Consider the following 20,894-nt stretch of genomic DNA (forward strand, 5'->3'; position numbering starts at 1 on the left):
AAAGGACAGAGCGTTTGAAATAAAGATGCCAAGGAGGGTGAGGTGAGCGGTTGTCAGAGAGGTGGAACCGGAAGACTGGCAGTTGGTCTGGAGTCCCCTTCCCAGGAAGGACACAGAGAAGGCGAGGTCCCTGTCTGGTCCTTCAGGGCTCCAGGTGGATCTGTGTGCCCAAAAGGCTTGATCCCTTGGGCCAGGTGCCCTGGAGCATGGAGTAGTGACAGTCACAGGTTAGCAAACCCAGTTCGGAGAAAGAAGCTCATCTCTATCTCTGGCCGCCTGGGCCGGAATCCCGAGCCCCTGACAGGCTGCTCTCCCTTCCACCCCGCCTCAGCTCTCAGATCGTCCACTTCTCTCCCTCCTCACCCCAGCCCTACCTCCCACCCGGGTCTTTTTTAAACCTGCAGACAGAGAAACTCCTAAAAATCCAGCTCTGATCTGTCACTCCCCAGTTTAAAACTCAGAACCAGCTTCCCATTGTCCTCAATTCCCAAATTCCCACTGCCCAATTCGGGTAAAGTGCTTACCAGACCCCGCCTCCTTTTCCAAACTACCGCCGCCTCCCAAACTGCAGCCCGCGTTCCAGCCCCAAAACAAAAGTATTTCCAGTCCTTCAGCCCTCCAGGCGAAGCAAGATAAGGGGCTGGACCCCAGAACTATCAGAACTCAAACCAGGTTCCCAGCTTCCACTTCCAGGTGAATTGATCTCACCACCCCATCCCACCCCCAGGAGATAGAGCCTTCTAGTAAAAACGAGATAATCCCACCTGGCGCGGTGGCTCACGCCTGTAATCCCAGTACTTTGGGAGGCTGAGGGGAGTGGATCACCTGAGGTCGGGATCACCTGAGTCTGAGGCTGAGGCAGGTGGATCACCTGAGGGTGAGGCAGGAGAATCGCTTGAACCCAGGAGGCGGAGGTTGCACTGAGCCAAGATCGTGCCACTGCACTCCAGCCTGGGCAACAAAAGCAAAACTCCGTCTCAAAAAAAAAAAAAAAAAAATTTTTCAGAGAAACAGTTCCATTTACTAAGTCACTCCTGGTGGCCAAAGCCTAGTTAATGTTCTGAAAAACAAATATCCAACATGTTTGTTCCTTTTCTGTGATTCTTATTTTCTCTTCTGTTTTCACCTGCGATATTTTTTCCTGAGCCTGACAACAGTTTGGTAGGTTATAAGAGGATTTAAAACTTAGTAAAGCAAATTACTTGCCTTTGTTAAATTCTCTTCCTTGCCGGCGTTATATGGTTTCAGAATTTTAGCTATGACTGCAGGGCTGGATTGCAAAAATTGCTGAATGGGGTTAGAGGATTTTCCTTTTTTTTTTTTTTTCTTTTTTTTTTTTTTTTTTGAGACAGAGTTTCGCTCTTGTTGCCCAGGCTGGAGTGCACTGGGGTGATCACTGCAACCTCCCCCTCCCAGGTTCAAGCAATTCTCCTGCCTCAGCCTCCCGAGTGGCTGGGATTACAGGCATGCGCCGTCACGCCCGGCTAATTTTGTATTTTCAGTAGAGATGGGGTTTCACCACGTTGGTCAAGCTGGTCTCGAACTCCTAACCTCAGGTGCTCCACCCGCCTTGGCCTCCCAAAGTGCTGGGATTACAGGCGCAAGCCACTACGCCCGGCCTTCTCTAAACGATTTTTATCAATACAACATTTCAGCCAGGCACAGTGGCTCATGCCTGTAATCCCAGCACTTTGAGAAGCCAAGGCGGGCCCATCACAAGAACAAGAGATCGAGACTATCCTGGCCAACATGGTGAAACCCCGTCTCTACTGAAAATACCAAACAATTAGCCAGGCATGGTGACTTGCGCCTGTAGTCCCAGCTACTCGGGAGGCTGAGGCAGGAGAATCGCTTGAACCCAGGAGGTGGAGGTTGAAGTGAGCTGAAATCGCACCACTGCACTCCAGCCTGGCAACAGAGTGAGACTCGCTCTCCTAAATAAATAAATACAAACATTTCTAGAAGGTTTCTCCCCACCCGCACTCAAGGACCTCTGATCAGCCCTGCAGTCCAGGCCTGCTGGCCACCCTCCTCACTGACCCGGGTCCCTCCACCAGGCTCTCCTCCCCAGGGCAACCCCGACCATCCAGTGTCCACTTGGGCCTCCCTGAACCTGATGAGTCTTCCGGCCCCCAGCTCCTCCACAGTGAAAACATCTTCCATTGTAATTCCTGGGTCAGTGTCCCCTGGGTCTGGCTGAATTGAGTCTGACCCTCATCACAGCACTCTGGACACTTGGCCCAGGATGGTGGGGGTGACATGTAGCACTGAGGAGCACTTGTGTACCCAACTCTGTGTTCAGTTTGTTACATTTAGTACCTCCTTGCACCCTCCCAACAAGCCTGTGACATGATGCCTTTATTATCTCCTTTTTACAATGAGGAAACCAAGGCTCTGAGAGGTTGAGAAGCTGCCCAAGGACGCACAGCTAGTAGGCACAACCAGGGAAGTGAGCCCTGGTTCTAGGCAGGACCCACACGCACACCAGTCCACTCTCAGTGCTTCCGAGAGTGGCCTCTTCAGAGACGGCGCCTGTGGGATCAGGAGCAGGCGGCAGGGCTCTGAGGTTGCAGCAGGGCCGAAATGCAGAACACCAGCCTCTTTTAGGACTTGGGGCTTTCGAAGAACCGTGTTGTCACCGAGTGACTAGTATTTCCTTGGGGCCGAACTCTGAGAGGGAGGGCCACCAGCAGCGATGGACGAACGGCCCATGGCAGGAGTGCTGGTGTCCTCAAAGCAGGCAGCCCGGGAGCACTGGCTCCTTCATGGCCAGCCCAGAGCTTTGGGGGGCAGCAGATTCCAATGGCAGTTGATTTGGGAGGGTGGTGGAAGCTGAGGGATGGAGGAATGCCCAGGACCCAGGGTTTCCCGGAGCTGCTGACCAGATTTCCAGGCTGGTGGGCCACCTCGACCTGGCCACGGTGCAGGGGGCTGTTGCTGCTGCTTGGAAATGCTAAGGCTGCCTGCCAGCCCAGGTCAGTGGGATTTTATGTTAAATTCCTTTTCCCCTGGTAACTATGCCAGGGCAGCCAGTTGGGGGATTCATGTTACCATCTCCCCATCCCCAGGATCTCCCCGTGGACCCACCAGGGCCATGTGGGCCTTCACCTGACAGCTTTATGCTGATTGGCTACTCTCAACGCTTCACCTGACAGCTTTATGCTGATTGGCTACTCTCAAAGCTTCACCTGACAGCTTTATGCTGATTGGCCACTCTCAACCCTTCACCTGACAACTTTATGCTGATTGGCCACTCTCAACCCTTCACCTGACAGCTTTACGCTGATTGGCCACTCTCAACCCTTCGCCTGACAGCTTTATGTTGATTGGCCACTCTCCACCCAGGTATCCAGAAAGCCACTTCCGGTCCTCACGGTACCACTGTCCTTCTCTTCTTCCCCTGGCCTTAGCTTCCCGGTACAGAAACAGCGGAGGAGCCCATCTTGTTCTTGACAAGAACTGTGTGGTTTCTTCCCTGTGTCAGATTCTCTCCTTCCACTCCGTTCTCCTTCCCACTAACCTCGTTCTCCGTTCATCACGTCCCCTCCCCTGGCCACCCTCTAAGGTGACCCCTCTAGATTGCCCCTGTCTCCAGTGATGACACTCCACTTTGACTGGCACAGCCCCAGTTCCAGAACCAGAGTCCCTGCCCCTGGCAGCCCCTCAATCCCAAAGAGACCCGGATGGTTGGTCACCCGAGTTGTCCCTTCCTTCAGGCCCCTCCATCCTTGCCAGCATCCTGGCCCTCACCAGGGGCCACTCCCTTGTCCACCTCCCTCACTACTGTGGGCTCACGAGAGAGGGACACCCTGTCCATCTCGGTGCCTGTCAGGAGGGACGCATGGCAGGTGCTTAATAAAGACCCTCACAATGAATGAATCGTGGCATGTTCCCTTCCGCTTCCTGTTGGGATTTAAACCTATGTTAAACTTGCTTAAAAGTCCCTACGACCGTCTGCCTGCCCCACCCTCCACCCCACTCCAGGCCAGGGTGTCCCTGGGGATGGCCCCCCTCTTCCCCCAGGTGGTGCTGGGAGCTCAGCCGCGCCTGCCCAGAAGCGATGCAGGCATCAGTCTGGGTGGGTCAGGCCAAGCTGGGCGGGTCTCCCAGCGAGAATTCTAGGAATGCGGCCCTTGTTTCCAAAGCCAGGCTGCACCTGGTGCAGTCTGCAAATTCCCCTCCCCACCTCGGGTTCTCTGCAGCAGTGGTGGCGGCAGCATAATCCCACTGGTTACAGAGAGTCCTGGCAAAGACCACTGTGAAAGACACAGCTCCTGGGACAGGCCAGGTGGAAATCAGAGGCCCAAACAACCAAGGGGATTTTTCAAAGGCTTTAATTTGTTTAGTTTTGTTTGGCAGGGCCGGGTGGGAGGAGTGTGGCTAGTGCAGTGGCGGTTTGTAGGAGTCATTTTTTAAGGGCTCTGTATCCGGCTGCCAGTAGTACTCCACCCGTGCTTCCCCGACATACCAAACTATTTCCATCTGTCCGAGCTATTAAAAACCACCACAGCTGTTCTTCCTGAGCGCCTACTGTGTGCCTTTCACCCGCATAAGGACGTCATTTATTTTTATTTATTTTTTATTTTTTTATTTTTGAGACAGAGTCTCGCTCTGTCGCCCAGGCTGGAGTGCAGTGGCCGGATCTCAGCTCACTGCAAGCTCCGCCTCCCAGGTTTATGCCATTCTGCCGCCTCAGCCTCCTGAGTAGCTGGGACTACAGGCACCGCCACCACGCCTGGCTAATTTTTTTTTTTTTTTTTTTTTGTATTTTTAGTGGAGACGGGGTTTCACCGTGTTAGGCAGGATGGTCTTGATCTCCTGACCTCGTGATCCGCCCGCCTCAGCCTCTCAAAGTGCTGGGATTACAGGCATGAGCTACTGTTCCCGGCCTATTTTTATTTTTATTTTTGAAACAGAGTCTCGCTGTGTTGCCCAGGCTGGAGTGCAGAGGTGTGATCTCGGTTCCGTCTCCTGGGTTCAAGAGATTCTCCTGCCTCAGTCTCCGGAGTAGCTGGGATTACAGGCCTGCACCACCTCACCCCACTAATTTTTGTATTTTTAGTAGAGACAGGGTTTCACCATGTTGCCCAGGCTGGTCTTGAACTCCTGACCTCAGGTGATCTGCCCACCTTGGCCTCCCAAAGTGCTGGGATTACAGGTGTGAGCCACCACACCCGGCCCACCTAAGGACTTGAGATACCATCTCATTCAGTCCCAAACGTGGGAGCTGTTCTGATCTTTACAGATGAGGAAAATGATTTAAAAGACCTCCACGCTCTGGTAGATGAGGAAAATGAGGGGCCCAGAGAGACTCAATGACTTGCCCAGTGTCACACAGCAAGTACATACAGGCTGGGGCTTGACCCTGCTCTGCAGACCTCCATAAGCTCCATGTCTTCCTGGGAGTCATACCGGCCCTCTTGCAAGTGTGGGCATCATCCCTAAGCGGCTGTCCCCACAGCAGCTCTGTGGCCCGCCCTCCACGCCGACACCTGGACACCTGCTCCCAGTTCCTTCCCTCCTGCGCCCCTGGCTGCATCTTAACCCCACTGCCCATTCCCATTGTTTCCGGGATTTCACAGTGATGAAGTGTTTCTTTGGGACAAAATAGAAGCGCTCCCTGAGTTGGTTAAGAGGCAGCACAGTCTCCACAGGGGGTAAGTAACCTAAGGAAAGGGGTGACCTGGTATTAGGAGAGTATACCAGCCTTGATGGGTGCGGCGCTCGCCAGCCCCAGGCACTGAAGGCCCGGCCCTGGGGGCGGGAGCTGAGGAAGAGAGTAAGAAGCCGCAGATGCAGGGCCTGCCCTGCTGGGTTTCCTGCAAGCTTGAGGAGAATTCCCTAGGCGGGGAGCAGCTGCCTAAAATAGGAAAGCTGAAACAGAGGAGAGGCTCGGGCTCAGGTGGAGGCCTTGGCCTGGGCTCCGGCTCCCAGCAGCTCCCTTCCTTCCTGGCTCGCCCAAGTATGCTCGCAGCCCCTCCGTCTGCCCACTCCTGCCCTGTACCTCTGCGGTCTTTAACTCCCCCAAAAACCAGCTAAGGCCTGAGCATCTCCACGAATGCGGCGGACGAGGCTTTTCCAAGGCAGTCAGCCTGGGCCTCACTCCCAGCTGTCTTTCAGTGGCCACAGAGCTTGAGGACAGCCTTGGAGGCAGGGAGCAGTCACTCCACCACGTCCCAGCGGCTAGAGGCAGGCAGGCACATGGAGCTGATCTCAGCACGGTGGGCTATGGGAAGGGTGGGCAGGCTCGAATTCAGGCAGAGGAGGTACAGTCCATGGGGTGTGGCTGGTCCTGGGTAGTTCTGACCTCAGACATTGATTTCCTTGTCTTGGGGTCTCATGTTAAAGCTGTCGGAAACCAGAGAGGCAGGGACTATCAGCGCGTGGAGGTCATTTAAATCACAACCGTGGTATCTAAGACGGAAATAAAAGATGGACCCCAAGTGCCTGTTGGTTTGTTTATTGGAGACAAAGTCTCACTCTATTGCCCAAGCTGGAGTGCAGTGGCGTGGTCACACCTCACTGCAGCCTCTATCTCCTGGGGCGCAAGCGATCCTCCTGCCTCAGTTGCCTGAGGAGCTGGAAGTACAGGTGTGCACCACCATGCCCGGCTAACTTTTTAAATTTTTTGTAGAGATGGGGTTTTACTATGTTGCCCAGGCTGGTCTCAAACTCCTGGCCTCAAGTTATCCTCCCACGTCAGCCTCCTAAAGTTCTGGGATTACAGCACTGGCCCCAGTGCACATTTAGAACGTACAACTCTTTGTGAGTTTCCTCCCAGGAATCTTTCCTTCAGAGACACCTGCAGAGGGGCCCGAGGCTGCCCCAGGATGTCTGTGGCAGCAGTATTTATAATGATGAACTCATTGGAGACAAATGTTCATCTGTAGAGGAATAGGTAAATACGCCATGGGACATCCAGATTCTGGAACAGTCCACGGCTGCCAAAAGGATAAGGTAGCTTGGGAAGTCCTACCACAGAGCAATGGCAGTGACATGTTGTTAAGAGGAAGAAACAAGCAATGGGAGAATGGATACAGAATGACCAGTTTTGTAAAACAAAGCCAGATGTGGGGAGGAAGGCAGGTTCTGGAGGGTGCGGAAGCCCACAAGGAGTGAAAGTAGGAAGGACTGAGTCCAGGCGCAGTGGCACACGCTTGTAATCCCAGCACTTTGGGAGGCCAAGGCGGGCAGATCACCTGAGGTCAGGAGTTCGAGACCAGCCTGGCCAACATGGCAAAACCCTGTCTCTACTAAAAATGCAAAAAATAGCTGGGCATGGTGGCAGGTGCCTGTACTCCCAACTACTCAGGAGGCTGAGGCATGAGACTTGTTTGAACCTGGGAGGTGGAGGTTGCAGTGAGCTGAGATCATGCCACTGCATTGCAGCCTGGGTGACAGAGCGAGACTCTGTCTCACACACACACACACACAAAAGAAAGTAGGAAGGACCAGAGGGGTCTCTCAGTTCTCCCTGAGGAGCACCGATACTCTTCAGGCAGATGTCTTGCCTTTGCAATGAAAGAAATAACAAACCTCCTTCATCTTCCACAATAGGAGAGTGATACACAGGGCTGCTAGACCGATACAAATCTCTCCCATCAACCCAGTTCCCGGCCCTCACCTCGTTACCCACATCCCTGGAGCGGTGTGCATATAGGTACTGCCAGGTGCCATGGGTCTGAAGTGGGCCCACCTGGTCCCTGCACTCAGGGCTCCATCTGGGGGAGCCAGACCCTCAGGTGACAGTTGTAGGACGCAGTGTCAGATTCTGGAATGGGAGGCCATGCTGACGAGTTGGTGGAAAATCAAGGGACCCTTCCTAGGTTGCGTTCAACCAGAGGCGCTGGAAAAGCCAGGCTGCCCTGCAGGCACCACGCAGGCCTCTGGGGTGAGGGCGGGCTGTGTCAGCAAAGGCCAGGGTGTAGGGGCAGTGGGGTGAGGCTGGAGGCACAGGGGAGATCCAGCCAGAGAGGTGGGTATGGGTAGGGCCGACCCCCACCCCCACCCAGCAAGCTACAGGGAAGGGTGAGCGAACGATGCAGATGACGTGGGTGGGGGACGCTCACAGCCCTCCTTGGAGTGAGGCCAGGAGACAGCTGAGCTGGCACAGATACCAGCCACCCACACTGGGCCGACTTGGAGGCCTTTGCCTCGTGCCAAGCTAGGGAAGGCCGAGGAGGCCCAAGGATGAAAGAAACCATCCTGGCTGGGCACGGTGGCTCACACCTGTAATCCCAGTACTTTGGGAGGCCGAGGCAGGCGGATCACAAGGTCAGGAGATCGAGACCATCCTGGCTAACACGGTGAAACCTCATCTCTACTAAAAATACAAAAAATTAGCCAGGAGTGGTGGCAGGCGCCTGAAGTCCCAGGTATTCCGTCGACTGAGGCAGGAGAATGTGTGAACCCAGGAGGCGGAGCTTGCAGTGAGCCGAGATCGCGCCACTGCACTCCAGCCTGGGCAACAGAGCGAGACTCTGTCTCAAAAAACAAATGATAAAATAAAATTTAAAAACATCCCTTTGGGGTAGAAGTCTAGAATGATGGACCCTAACTTGGACCCTGGTGCCCAAAGGCTGGCTGGGTCTCGGAGGGGCCTGGGTGCACGTCCTGCAGGCTCTGCCTTTCACCCTGAACGAGGCGGGTGGTGTGGGCAGGGTCCTGCCCCGCAGGGCTGTTTGTGAGGGGCAGAGACGCCATGAGCTTTAGGCCAGTCAGGTGAGAGCAGGACCGGCGGGAAGTGGTGAAGGACAGCAGCAGAGGGAACCCTTGTGAAAGTCACTGCAGACAGGCTGGGCCACATTTCCAGGCTCCTCACTTAGACAAAGTGCCTCTCAGTCTTCAGGATGCAACAGAGTGACCTGGAGAGCTGGTGGAATGCAGGTTGCCCAGCCCCTGGTGGGTCTGGGGAGGAGCCCAGAAATCTGTGGTTCTTTTTTTTTTTTTTTGAGATGGAGTCTCACTCTGTCACTTCCTCTGGAGTGCAGTGGCATGACCTGGACTCACTGCAACCTCCGACTCCCTGGTTCAAGCGATTCTCCTGCCTCAGCCTCCCAAGTAGCTGGGACTACAGGCACACGCCACCACACCCAGCTAATTTTTGTATTTTTAGTTGTAGGCGGGGTTCACCATGTTAGCCAAGATGGTCTCCATCTCTTGACCTCGTGATCCACCCACCTCGGCCTCCCAAAGTGCTGGGATTACAGGTGGGAGCCACCACACCCGACCGGAATCAGTAGTTCTAACCAGCCACCTGTAAGCTCCTGGCCACACTTAGAGAAACTGCTCTGGGCCCAGCCCAATGTGACCTGGATGCAAGTCCATCCTCATGGAGCCAGATGTTTACGAGGCTCTGAACTGCGCAGTGGTTAAACATGTGTTTAACTTGGAGTCAGACACACCTAGGCACCTCCCTACACCTCAGTTTCCTCTGCTGTAAAATGGGAAGTCCAACCCGTCTGGGGTTTTAAGGATTCTTATGCAATAAGGGGACTAGACCCCGGCGAGCACTCAAAGGTACAATTTTGTTTTGTTTTGTTTCGTTTAACACAGAGTTTCCCTCTTGTTGCCCAGGTTGGAGTGCAGTGGTACGATCTTGGCTCGCCACAACCTCCGCCTCCCAGGTTCAAGCAATTCTCCTGCCTCAGCCTCCTGAGTAGCTGGGTGCCTGCCACGACGCCCAGCTAATTTTTTTACAGGTGCTCACCATGACGCCCAGCTAATTTTTTGTATTTTTAGTAGAGATGGGATTTCATCATGTTGGCCAGGCTGGTCTCGAACTCACCCCAGGTGACCCACCCACGTTGGCCTCCCAAAATGCTGGGATTACAGGTGTGAGCCACCATTGCCCAGCCAAAGGTACAGTTTTTATTTTGTTATTATTTATTTATTTATTTATTTGAGACGGGGTCTTGCTCTGTTGCCCAGGCTGGAATGCAGTGGTGCGATCTTGGCTCACTGCAACCTCTGCTTCCCAGGTTTAAGCAATTCTCCTGCCTCAGCCTCCTAAGTAGCTGGGATTACAGGTGCCTGCCACCACACCTGGCTAATTTTTGTATGTTTAGTAGAGACGGGGTTTCACCATGTTGCTCAGGCTGGTCTCAAACCCATGACCTCATGATCCACCCACCTCGGCCTCCCAAAATGCTGGGATTACAGGCGCGAGCCACTGTGCCCAGCCTATTTTTTATTGTTTGAGACAAAGTCTCATCCTAGCTAGAGTGTGGTGGTGTGATCATAGTTTGCTGTAGCCTCAACCCTCCAGGCTCGAGCAATTCCCCTGCCTCAGCCTCCTGAGTAGCTGGGACCACAGGTGCATGTCACCACACCCAGCTAATTTTTTTTTTTTTTTTTTTTTTTTTTGAGACGGAGTCTCGCTCTGTCGCCTAGGCTGGAGTGCAGTGGCCGGATCTCGGCTCACTGCAAGCTCCGCCTCCCGGGTTTACGCCATTCTTCTGCCTCAGCCTCCCGAGTAGCTGGGACTACAGGCGCCCGCCACCTCGCCCGGCTAGTTTTTTGTATTTTTTAGTAGAGACAGGGTTTCACTGTGTTAGCCAGGATGGTCTCCATCTCCTGACCTCGAGCCCATCTCGGCCTCCCAAAGTGCTGGGATTACAGGCTTGAGCCACCGCGCCCAGCCTAATTTTTTTATTTTTAGTAGAGACAGGGCTCTCCCTATGCTGCCCAATCTGGTCTTGAACTCTTACACTCAAACATTCCTCCCACCTCGGCATCCCAAGGTGTCACAATTACAGGTGTGAGCCAATGTGCCCAGCCAGGTACAGTTCTTGACAAAACATTTTTTTCTTAAATAAATAAATTGTAAACATTAAATTGGATGGAATTATACATTTCTATGTTTTACACATGTGTAGATTTGTGGACCACCACCATGATCAGGACTATAGGAGAGTTCAAACCTCCAACCCCACCCTGCTGCCCCTTGGAAGTCAGACCACCCTGTATCCCCAACCCCTGGCTATCACTAATCTACTCTACCTCCCTCCAGTGTCGTTTTCTCCAGAATGACATAAATGGAGTTATGCAATATGTAATCTTTTGAGACTGGCTTCCTTCATTCAGCACAATGCCCTTGACATTCATCTTTCATGTTGCATGTTTCAGTTTTTTTTGGTTTTGTTTTTTTGTTTGTTTTTTGTTTGTTTCTGTAGCCCAGGTTGGAGTGCAATGGTGCGATCTCAGCTCACTGCAACCTCTGCCTTCCGTGTTCAAGCAATTCTCCTGCCTCAGCCTCCCGAGTAGCTGGGATTAGAGGTGCCCGCCACCAAGCCTGGCTAATTTTTTTTTTTTTTTTTTTTTTTTTTTTTTTTGAGACAGAGTCTTACTCTGTTGCCCAGGCTGGAGTGCAGTGGTGCAATCTCAGCTCACTGCAACCTCCGCCTCCCAGGTTCAAGTGATTCTCCTGCCTCAGTCTCCCGAGTAGCTGGGACTACAGGCATGTGCCACCATGCCTGACTAATTTTGTATTTTTAGTAGAGACGGAGTTTCTCCATGTTGGTCAGACTGGTCTTGAACTCCTGACCTCAGGTGATCCGCCCGCCTCAGCCTCCCAAAGTGCTGAGATTACAGGTATGAGCCACTGTGCCCGGCCTTCCAGGACACTTTCATCATCCCAAACAGAAACTCCGTATACACTAAATACTAACTTCCTATTTTCCCCTTCCCCCAGCCCCGATCATCTCTATTACACTTTCTGTCTCTATGAATTTGCCTGTTCTAAATGCTTTACATAAGTGGAACTACACAATATTTGACTTTTTGTACCGGGCTTATTTCCCTTAGAATCATGTCTCCAAGGTTCATCCAAGGTTCAGAATCGTAGCATGATTCAAAATTTCATTCCTTTTGATGACTAAATAATGCTGCAACGTATGTGTATAAAACTTTATTTTTATTACTTTTATTTTTTATTTATTTATTTTTTTTGAGACAGAGTCTCGCTCTGTCCCCCAGGCTGGAGTGCAGTGGTGCCATCCTGGCTCACTGCAACCTCCACCTCCCAGGTCAAGTGATTCTCCTGCCTCACTCTCCCAAGGAGCTGGGACTACAGGCGCGTGCCACCATGCCCAGCTAATTTTTGTATTTTTAGTAGAGATGGGGTTTCACCATGTTGGCCAGGCTGGTCTCGAACTCCTGACCTCAAGTGATCCACCAGCCTCAGCCTTCCAAAGTGCTGGAATTACAGGTGTGAGCCACCACACCCAGCCTATTTTTAATTTATTTATTTTTTATCTTTGTTTGTTTTGTTTTGAGACAGAGTCACTCTGTGGCCCAGACTGGAGTGCAGTGGCACCATCTCGGCTCACTGCAACCTCCCTATCCTGGGTTCAAGCGATTCTCCTGCCTCAGCCTCCTGAATAGCTGGGATTACAGGCATGTGCCACCACACCTGGCTAATTTTTGTATTTTGTGCCTGAGATGGGATTTTACCATGTTGGCCAGGCTGGTCTCAAACTCACCCCAGGTGACCCGCCTGCCTCAGCCTCCCCAAATGCTGGGATTACGGGCACAGCCACTGCACCCAGCCTTCAGCATTTCTTTATTTTTTCATCCATTAATCTGCTGATGGACAATTGAGTTGTTTCCACCTTCCGGCTGTTGTGCATCATGCTGCTGACATAGGTGCTATAGTCTGGATGTTTGTCGTTGAAATTCGATCCCCAGGGTTAGAGGGGGACCTGGCGAGGGGCGTTTGGGTCATGGGGGCAGGTCCCCCATGAAGAGGCTAGTGCCCTCCCTCGGTGGGTGAGTTCTTACTCTCTTAGTTGCTGGGAGAGCTGGGTGTTAAGTGAACCCCTCCACCTTGCTTCTGCTTTCCCATGTGATCTCTTCACATGCTGGCGCCCCTTCATCTCCGCTATAAGTGGACGCCAGCTGAGGCCTTTACTAGATGCAGATGCCGGAAGTGGAACTTTCCAGCCACCAGAAGCATGAGCAAAATCAATCTTTTTTCTTTATAAGTGGCCCAGTCTCAGGTACTCTGTTCTAGCTACACAGACGGACTAAGACAATAGGTAAAATCAGCATCTGTTGGATCCCCTGCTTCCAGTGTTTTTGGGTATCTCATTGTGATTTTCATTTCCATTTCTCTCTTGACTTATGATGTTGTCTTATTTCCACCTCTGTATCTTCCTTGGTAAAGTGTATGTTCAAACTTTTTGCTTTTTTTTTTTTTTGAAATGGAGTCTCCCTCTGTTGCCCAGGCTGGAGTGCAGTGGCTCCATCTCAACTCACTCCAACCTCCGCCACCCAGATCAAGCAATTCTCCTGCCTCAGCCTCCCAGGTAGCTGAGATTACAGGCATGCACCATCACACCCAGCTAATTTTTGTATTTTTAGTAGAGATGGGGTTTTACCACATTGGCCAGTCTGGTTTTGAACTCCTGACCTCAAGTGAACTGCCCACCTCAGCCTCCCAAAGTGCTCGGTTTACAGGCATGAACCACTGCACCCGGCCAACAGTATCTTTTATAGGGCAAAGATTTTTACATTTTGATCAAGTCCAATTTATCAATTTTTTTTCTTTTTTCTTTTTTTTGAGACAGAGTTTTGCTCTTGTTGCCCAGGCTGGAGTGCAACAGCACGATCTCTGCTCACCACAGCCTCCACCTCCCAGGTTCAAGCAATTTTTCTGCCTCAGCTTCCCAAGTAGCCAGGATTACAGGCATGCGCCACCACGCCCAGCTAATTTTGTATTTTTAGTAGAGATGGGGTTTTTTCATGTTGGTCAGGCTGGTCTCAAACTCCCGACTTCAGGTGATCTGCCTGCCTTGGCCTCCCAAAGTGCTGAGATTACAGGCTGAGCTACTGCACCCGGCCAATTTGTTTTTCTTTTATGGATTGTGATTTTGGTATCACATCAAAGAACTCTGCCTATTCCATAGTCACAATAATTTTCTTTTGTGTTTTCTTGTAAAAATTCTAAGTTTTACATCTTACATTTAGATCTATGATACAATTTGAGTTAATTTTTGTATCAGGTATGAGATACAGGTTAAGGTTATTATTTTTTCTTTTTTTTTTTTTTTTTTTTTTTTTTTTTTTTTGAGACGGAGTCTCGCTCTGTCACCCAGGCTGGAGTGCAGTGGCGCGATCTCGGCTCACCGTAAGCTCCGCCTCCCAGGTTCCCGCCATTCTCCTGCCTCAGCCTCCCGAGTAGCTGGGACCACAGGCGCCCGCTACCTCGCCCGGCTAGTTTTTTTGTATTTTTTTTAGTAGAGATGGAGTTTCACCGTGTTAACCCTGATGGTCTCAATCTCCTGACCTCATGATCCGCCCATCTCAGCCTCCCAAAGTGCTGGGATTACAGACTTGAGCCACCGCGCCCGGCTGATTTTTTTTTTTTTCTTTACATTCACAGGTCCTGACATAAAGTTGGTTAATTTTGGCCGGGCGCGGTGGCTCAAGCCTGTAATCCCAGCACTTTGGGAGGCTGAGATGGGCGGATCACGAGGTCAGGAGATCAAGACCATCCTGGCGAACACGGTGAAACCCCGTCTCTACTAAAAATACAAAAAAATTAGCCGGGCGAGGTGGCGGGCGCCTGTAGTCCCAGCTTCTGGGGAGGCTGAGGCAGGGGAATGGCGTGAACCCGGGAGGCGGGGGAACTTGCAGTGAGCCAGGATCGCGCCACTGCGCTCCAGCCTGGGCGACAGAGCGAGACTCCATCGCAAAAAAAAAAAAAAAAAAAAAGGTTGGTTAATTTTTTGCATAATAAATATGCAGTTGTCACAACACTGATATGGGTGTCCCCACCCAAATGTCACCTTGACTTGTGATAATTCCCACGTGTCAAAGGTGGGACCAGGCAGAGATCATTGAACCATGGAGTCGTTTCCCCCATACTGTTCTCATGGTAGTGAGTAAGTCTCGTGAGATGTGATGGTTTTATAAATGGGAGTTCCCCTGCACAAGCTCTCTTGCCTGCCGCTGTCCGCCATGATTGTGAGGCCTCCCCAGCCATGTGGAACTATGAGTCAATTAAACCTGTTTCCTTTATAAATTACCTAATCTCAGGTATGTCTTTTTTTTTTTTTTTTTTTTTTTTTTTTTTTTTTTGAGACAGAGTCTCACTCTGTTCCCCAGGCTGGAGTGCAGTGGGGCGATCTCAGCTCACTGCAAGCTCCGCCTCCTGGGTTCACGCCATTCTGCTGCCTCAGCCTCCCGAGTAGCGGGGACCACAGGCGCCCGCTACCATGCCTGGCTAATTTTTTGTATTTTTACTACTAAAAAGCCACTTCGCCCGGCTAGTTTTTTGTATTTTTTAGTAGAGACGGGGTTTTACCGTGTTAGCCAGGATGGTCTCGGTCTCCTGACCTCGTGATCCGCCCACCTTGGCCTCCCAAAGTGCTGGGATTACAGGCATGAGCCACCATGCCCAGCCAGGTATGTCTTTATTAGCAGCATGAGAACAAACTAATACAGACACCATTTGTTGAAAAGACTATCTTCTATTGAATTGCCTTTATACTTTTGTCAAAAATCAATTGAAAGAGATTCACTGTAGATCTAAGCATACACATGTGTTGAAAATAAAAGTATGGCCGGGCGCCGTGGCTCAAGCCTGTAATCCCAGCACTTTGGGAGGCCGAGACGGGCGGATCACGAGGTCAGGAGATCGAGACCATCCTGGCCAACACGGTGAAACCCCGTCTCTACTAAAAAATACAAAAAAACCAGCCGGGCGAGGTGGCGGGCGCCTATAGTCCCAGCTACTCGGGAGGCTGAGGCAGGAGAATGGCGTAAACCTGGGAGGCGGAGCTGGCAGTGAGCTGAGATCCGGCCTGCAGTGGCGATCCAGCCTGGCGACAGAGCGAGACTCCGTCTCCAAAAAAAAAAAAAAAGAAATTAAAGTATGGCAAAAGATATTTCTTGCAAAGTAGTAACTGGAAGAGAACAGACGTGGCTATACTAATATCAGACAAAATAGACTTTAATTATTGCAAGAGACAAAGAAGGACATATTACAAAAAGGTCAGTTCCGCCAAGAAAATATAAGAATTATAAATATAAATGCATCAAATATCAGAGCTCCAAAATATCAACAGAATTGAAGGGAGAAATAGCTCTACAATAACACTAGGAGACTTCATTACCACACTTTAAATAATGAATAGAAAAATCAGACAGGGCCAGGCATGGTGGCTCATGCCTATAATCCCAGGAGTTTGGGAGGCCGAGGTGGGCAGATTGCTTGAGCCCAGCAGTTCAAGACCAGCCTGGGTAATATGGAGAAACCCTATCTCTACAAAAAATACAAAAATTAACTGGGCATGTTGGTGCATCCCTGTAGTCCCAGCTACTCAGGGGTTGAGGTGGGAGGATCATCTGAACCTGGGGAGGTCGAGGCTGCAGTGAGCCATGATCACACCACTGCACTCCAGCCTGGATGACAAAATGAGACTTTTAAATAAAAACAAAAGCAAAACAAAAAAACAAAAAAAGAAGAAAAAAGAAAAATAAGACAGAAAATCAATAATGCAATAGAGAATGTGAATAACATTATCAGCCAGTTGGACCTAAAAGACATAAAGAGAACACTCCATCCAACGATAGCTTCAGGCAAAAATACATATTTTTCTCAAATGTGCATGGAACATTCTCTAGGAAAGGCCACAAAACAATTCTAAAATTTAAAAACATTGAAATCACAATAAAATGAAACCAGAAATCAATAGCAGAAGGAAAATGGAAAAATTCACACGTATGTGGTAAACACAACACAATTAACTAACCAATGGGTCAAAGAAGAAATAACATGAGAAATCAGAAAAAGCCTTGAGAGAAATGGATGCAAAAACGCAACACACCAAAACCTCAGATACAGTAAAAACAGCGCTAAGAGGGAAATTTATAGCTGTAATCACTTAACATTTAGAAAGAAGAAAGATGTCAAATCAACAGTCTACCTTTAGGAACCAGAAAAAGAAGAACAAACTAAACCCATGACAAGCAGAAGAAAAAAATAATAAACAGTACAGCAGAGATAAATAAAATAGAAAATAGGAAAACAATAAAGAAAATCGATGAAACTAAAAGTTGATTCTTTTTTTATTTATATTCTTTTTGTTTGTTTTTGAGACAGAGTTTTGCTCTTGTTGCCCAGGCTGGAGTTCAATGGCACGCTCTCAGCTCACCGCAACCTCCACCTCCTGGATTCAAGCAATTCTCCTGCCTCAGCCTCCCAAGCAGCCAGGATTGCAGGTATGTGCCACCACGCCCAGCTAATTTTGTATTTTTAGTGGAGACGGGGTTTCTCCATGTTGGTCAGGCTGGTCTCGAACTCCCAACTTCAGGTGATCCGCCCACCTCAGCCTCCCAAAGTGCTGAGGTTACAGGTGTGAGCCACCAGGCCCGGCCTCTTTTTTTTTTTTTTTTTTTTTTTGAGGCGGAGTCTCGCTCTGTTGCCCAGGCTGGAGTGCAGTGGCACAATCTTGGCTCACTGCAAGCTCCGCATCCCGGGTTCAAGCCATTCTCCTGCCTCAGCCTCCTGAGTAGCTGGGAGTACAGGCGCCCGCCACCACGCCTGGCTAATTTTTTGTAATTTTTAGTAGAGATGGGGTTTCACCATGTTAGCCAGGATGATCTCGATCTCCTGACCTCGTGATCCGCCCACCTCGGCCTCCCAAAGTGCTGGGATTACAAGCGTGAGCCACCACGCCCGGCCACTTTTTTTTTTTTTTTTTTTTTTGAGACAGGGTCTCATTCTATCACCCAGGGTGGAGTGTAGTGATATGATCATGGCTCACTGCAGCCTCGACCTCCCTGGCTCAGGTAATCCTCCCAGCTCAGCCTCCTGAGTAGCTGGAGCTACAGGCAAATGCCACCACACCTGGCTAAGTTTTTGTATTGTTTTGTAGACATAGGGTTTCCCAGTGTTGCCCAGGCTGGTCTTGAACTCCTGGTCTCAAGTGATATACCTACCCCAGGCTCTCAAATTGCTGGCATTATGGGCATGAGCCACCAAGTCAAGCCAAAACTTGGTTCTTTTAAAAGATGCTGCTTCATTCTTTTTCTTTTTTTCTTACTGTCTTTTTTTTTTTTTTTTTTTAATAGAGTTTTGCTCTTGTCACCCAGGCTGGAGTGCAGTGGCACGATCTCAGCTCACTGCAAACTCTGCCTCCTGGGTTCAAGAAACTCTCCTGCTTCAGTCTCCCAAGTAGCTGGGATTACAGGTACGCACCACCACACCTGGCTAATTTTTGTATTTTTAGTAGAGACAGGGTTTCACCACGTTGGCCAAGCTGGTGTCAAACTCCTGACCTCAAGTGATCTGCCCACCTCAGCCTCCCAAGGTGCTGGGATTACAGAAGTGAGCCACTGCGACTGGCCACGTAATTCTTTTTCTTACCTTATTGCAAGAAACTTCCAGCAAGAGTGGACCACCTTGCCTTATTCCAGGTCTTGGGAGGAAAGCATCAGTTTTGACTATTTGATAGGAAGCTGGCTATAGGGTTTTGGCCGACGCACTTGGTTACAGTAAGGAAGTTTCTTTACATTCCCAGTTTTAAATGGTTTTTGTCATTAACAGGTGTTGAATTTGTCAAATGCTTTTTCTTCATCAATTGCTATGATTACATGGCTTTTCTTTTTTATTCTGTTAGTAAGCTGGATTATATTAATTGATTTTCTTTTTTTTTTTTTTTTTTTTTTTGAGACGGAGTCTTGCTCTGTCACCCAGGCTGGAGTGCAGTGGCCGGATCTCAGCTCACTGCAAGCTCCGCCTCCCGGGTTTACGCCATTCTCCTGCCTCAGCCTCCCGAGTAGCTGGGACTACAGGCGCCCGCCACCACGCCCGGCTAGTTTTTTGTATTTTTTAGTAGAGACGGGGTTTCACCGTGTTAGCCAGGATGGTTTCGATCTCCTGACCTCATGATCCACCCGTCTCGGCCTCCCAAAGTGCTGGGATTACAGGCTTGAGCCACCGCGTCCGGCCTATTAATTGATTTTCAAATGTTAAACCAGCCTTGAATTCAAAGGAAAAAATCCCACTTGGTTGTAATGTATTAATCTTTTTTTGTATTGCTAGAGTTGATGAGCTAATATTATATTGAGGATTTTTGCATGTATGTTCATGAGACATGTGGGTCTATAGTTTTCTTGTACTGTCTTTGTCAAGTTTTGTATCAGGTTAATGCTCATCTTATAAAATGAGTTGGGATTTCCTCCTCTTCTATTTTCTGGAAGAGATTATGTAGTAGTTCTGTGGCGTGATCTCGGCTCACTGCAACCTCCGCCTCCCGGTTCAAGCAATTCCCCTGCCTCAGCCTCCCAAGTAGCTGGGATTACAGGTGCGCGCCACCACACCCAGCTAATTTTGAATTTTTAGTACAGACAGGGTTTCCCTATGTTGGCCAGGCTGGTCTCGAACTCCCGAACTCAGATGATCCACCTGCCTCGGCCTCCCAAAGTGTGGGAATTACAGGCATGAGCCACCGCGCCCAGCCCAAATATTGAGTATAATTTCTTTTTTTTTGTTTTTGTTTTTGTTTTTTGAGACGGAGTCTCGCTCTGTCGCCCAGGCTGGAGTGCAGTGGCGCGATCTCGGCTCACTGCAAGCTCCGCCTCCTGGGTTTACGCCATTCTCCTGCCTCAGCCTCCTGAGTAGCTGGGACTACAGGCGCCCGCCACCACGCCCGGCTAGTTTTTTGTATTTTTAGTAGAGACGTGGTTTCACCGTGGTCTCGATCTCCTGACCTTGTGATCCGCCCGCCTCGGCATCCCAAAGTGCTGGGATTACAGGCGTGAGCCACCGCGCCCGGCCTGAGTATAATTTCTTTTTTTTTTTTTTTTTTTTTTGAGACGGGGTCTCGCTGTGTCTCCCAGGCTGGAGTGCAGTGGCGTGATCTCGGCTCACTGCAAGCTCCGCCTCCCGGGTTCACGCCATTCTCCCGCCTCAGCCTCCCAAGTAGCTGGAACTACAGGCGCCCGCCACCACGCCCGGCTAGTTTTTTGTATTTTTTTTTAGTAGAGACGGGGTTTCACCATGTTAGCCAGGATAGTCTCGATCTCCTGACCTCGTGATCCACCCGCCTCGGCCTCCCAAAGTGCTGGGATTACAGGCTTGAGCCACCGCGCCCGGCCCTGAGTATAATTTCTAATGGAACTAGGCCTACAGTTCTCTCTTTCATAAAATTGTACCAGCTACTTGGGAGGCTGAGGCAGGAGAATGGTGTGAACCCGGGAGGCGGAGCTTGCAGTGAGCTGAGATCCGGCCACTGCACTCCAGCCTGGGTGACTGAGGAGACTCTGTCTCAAAAAAAAAACAAAAACATAAAATTGTAAACTAAAGTTTCAATCCTTTTTAATAGATACAGGACTGTTGCAATTATCTATTTCTTCTTGGGTGAGTTTGGGTTAAGTTATGTGCTTTTCAGGAATTGATCCATTTCATTGAAATTGTTGAATTTGTGTGTACAGAGTTGTTCATGGTATTCCTTTATTATTTTCATCATGTCTATGGGATCCATAGTGATTTTTTTTTTTTTTTTTTTTTTTTTTTGAGACGGAGTCTCGCTATGTCACCCAGGGTGGAGGGCAGTGGCCGGATCTCAGCTCACTGCAAGCTCCGCCTCCCGGGTTTTTACGCCATTCTCCTGCCTCAGCCTCCCGAGTAGCCGGGACTACAGGCGCCCACCACCTCGCCCGGCTAGTTTTTTGTATTTTTTAGTAGAGACGGGGTTTCACCGTGTTAGCCAGGATGGTCTCGAACTCCTGACCTCGTGATCCGCCCGTCTCGGCCTCCCAAAGTGCTGGGATTACAGGCTTGAGCCACCGCGCCCGGCCAGTGATATTTTCTTTTACTTCTGATACTGGTCATTTGTATTCTCTCTCTGTCTCTCTCTGCCTCTCTCTCTCTCTCTCTCTCTCTC

The 20,894-nt window shown here is 50.2% G+C and overlaps 1 protein-coding gene across 2 annotated transcripts in view; it reads left to right on the forward strand.

Moving 5' to 3' along the window:
* BRD3 (bromodomain containing 3) overlaps window positions 1-20,894 on the forward strand; it is a 109,115-nt gene that overhangs the window by 680 nt on the left and 87,541 nt on the right. Inside the window, exons 2-4 of one of the 2 annotated variants that reach the window (XM_077965421.1) lie at window positions 9,116-9,209; window positions 9,577-9,626; window positions 9,745-9,861. The gene's annotated coding sequence lies outside the window, so the exon portion shown is untranslated. Of the gene's footprint in view, window positions 1-9,115; window positions 9,210-9,576; window positions 9,627-9,744; window positions 9,862-17,107; window positions 17,227-20,894 lie in introns of both variants that reach the window. The other variant, XM_077965422.1, reaches the window with a different exon arrangement.

This window comes from Macaca mulatta, chromosome 15 (assembly GCF_049350105.2).
Source record: "Macaca mulatta isolate MMU2019108-1 chromosome 15, T2T-MMU8v2.0, whole genome shotgun sequence".
Taxonomy (NCBI): Eukaryota; Metazoa; Chordata; class Mammalia; order Primates; family Cercopithecidae; genus Macaca; species Macaca mulatta.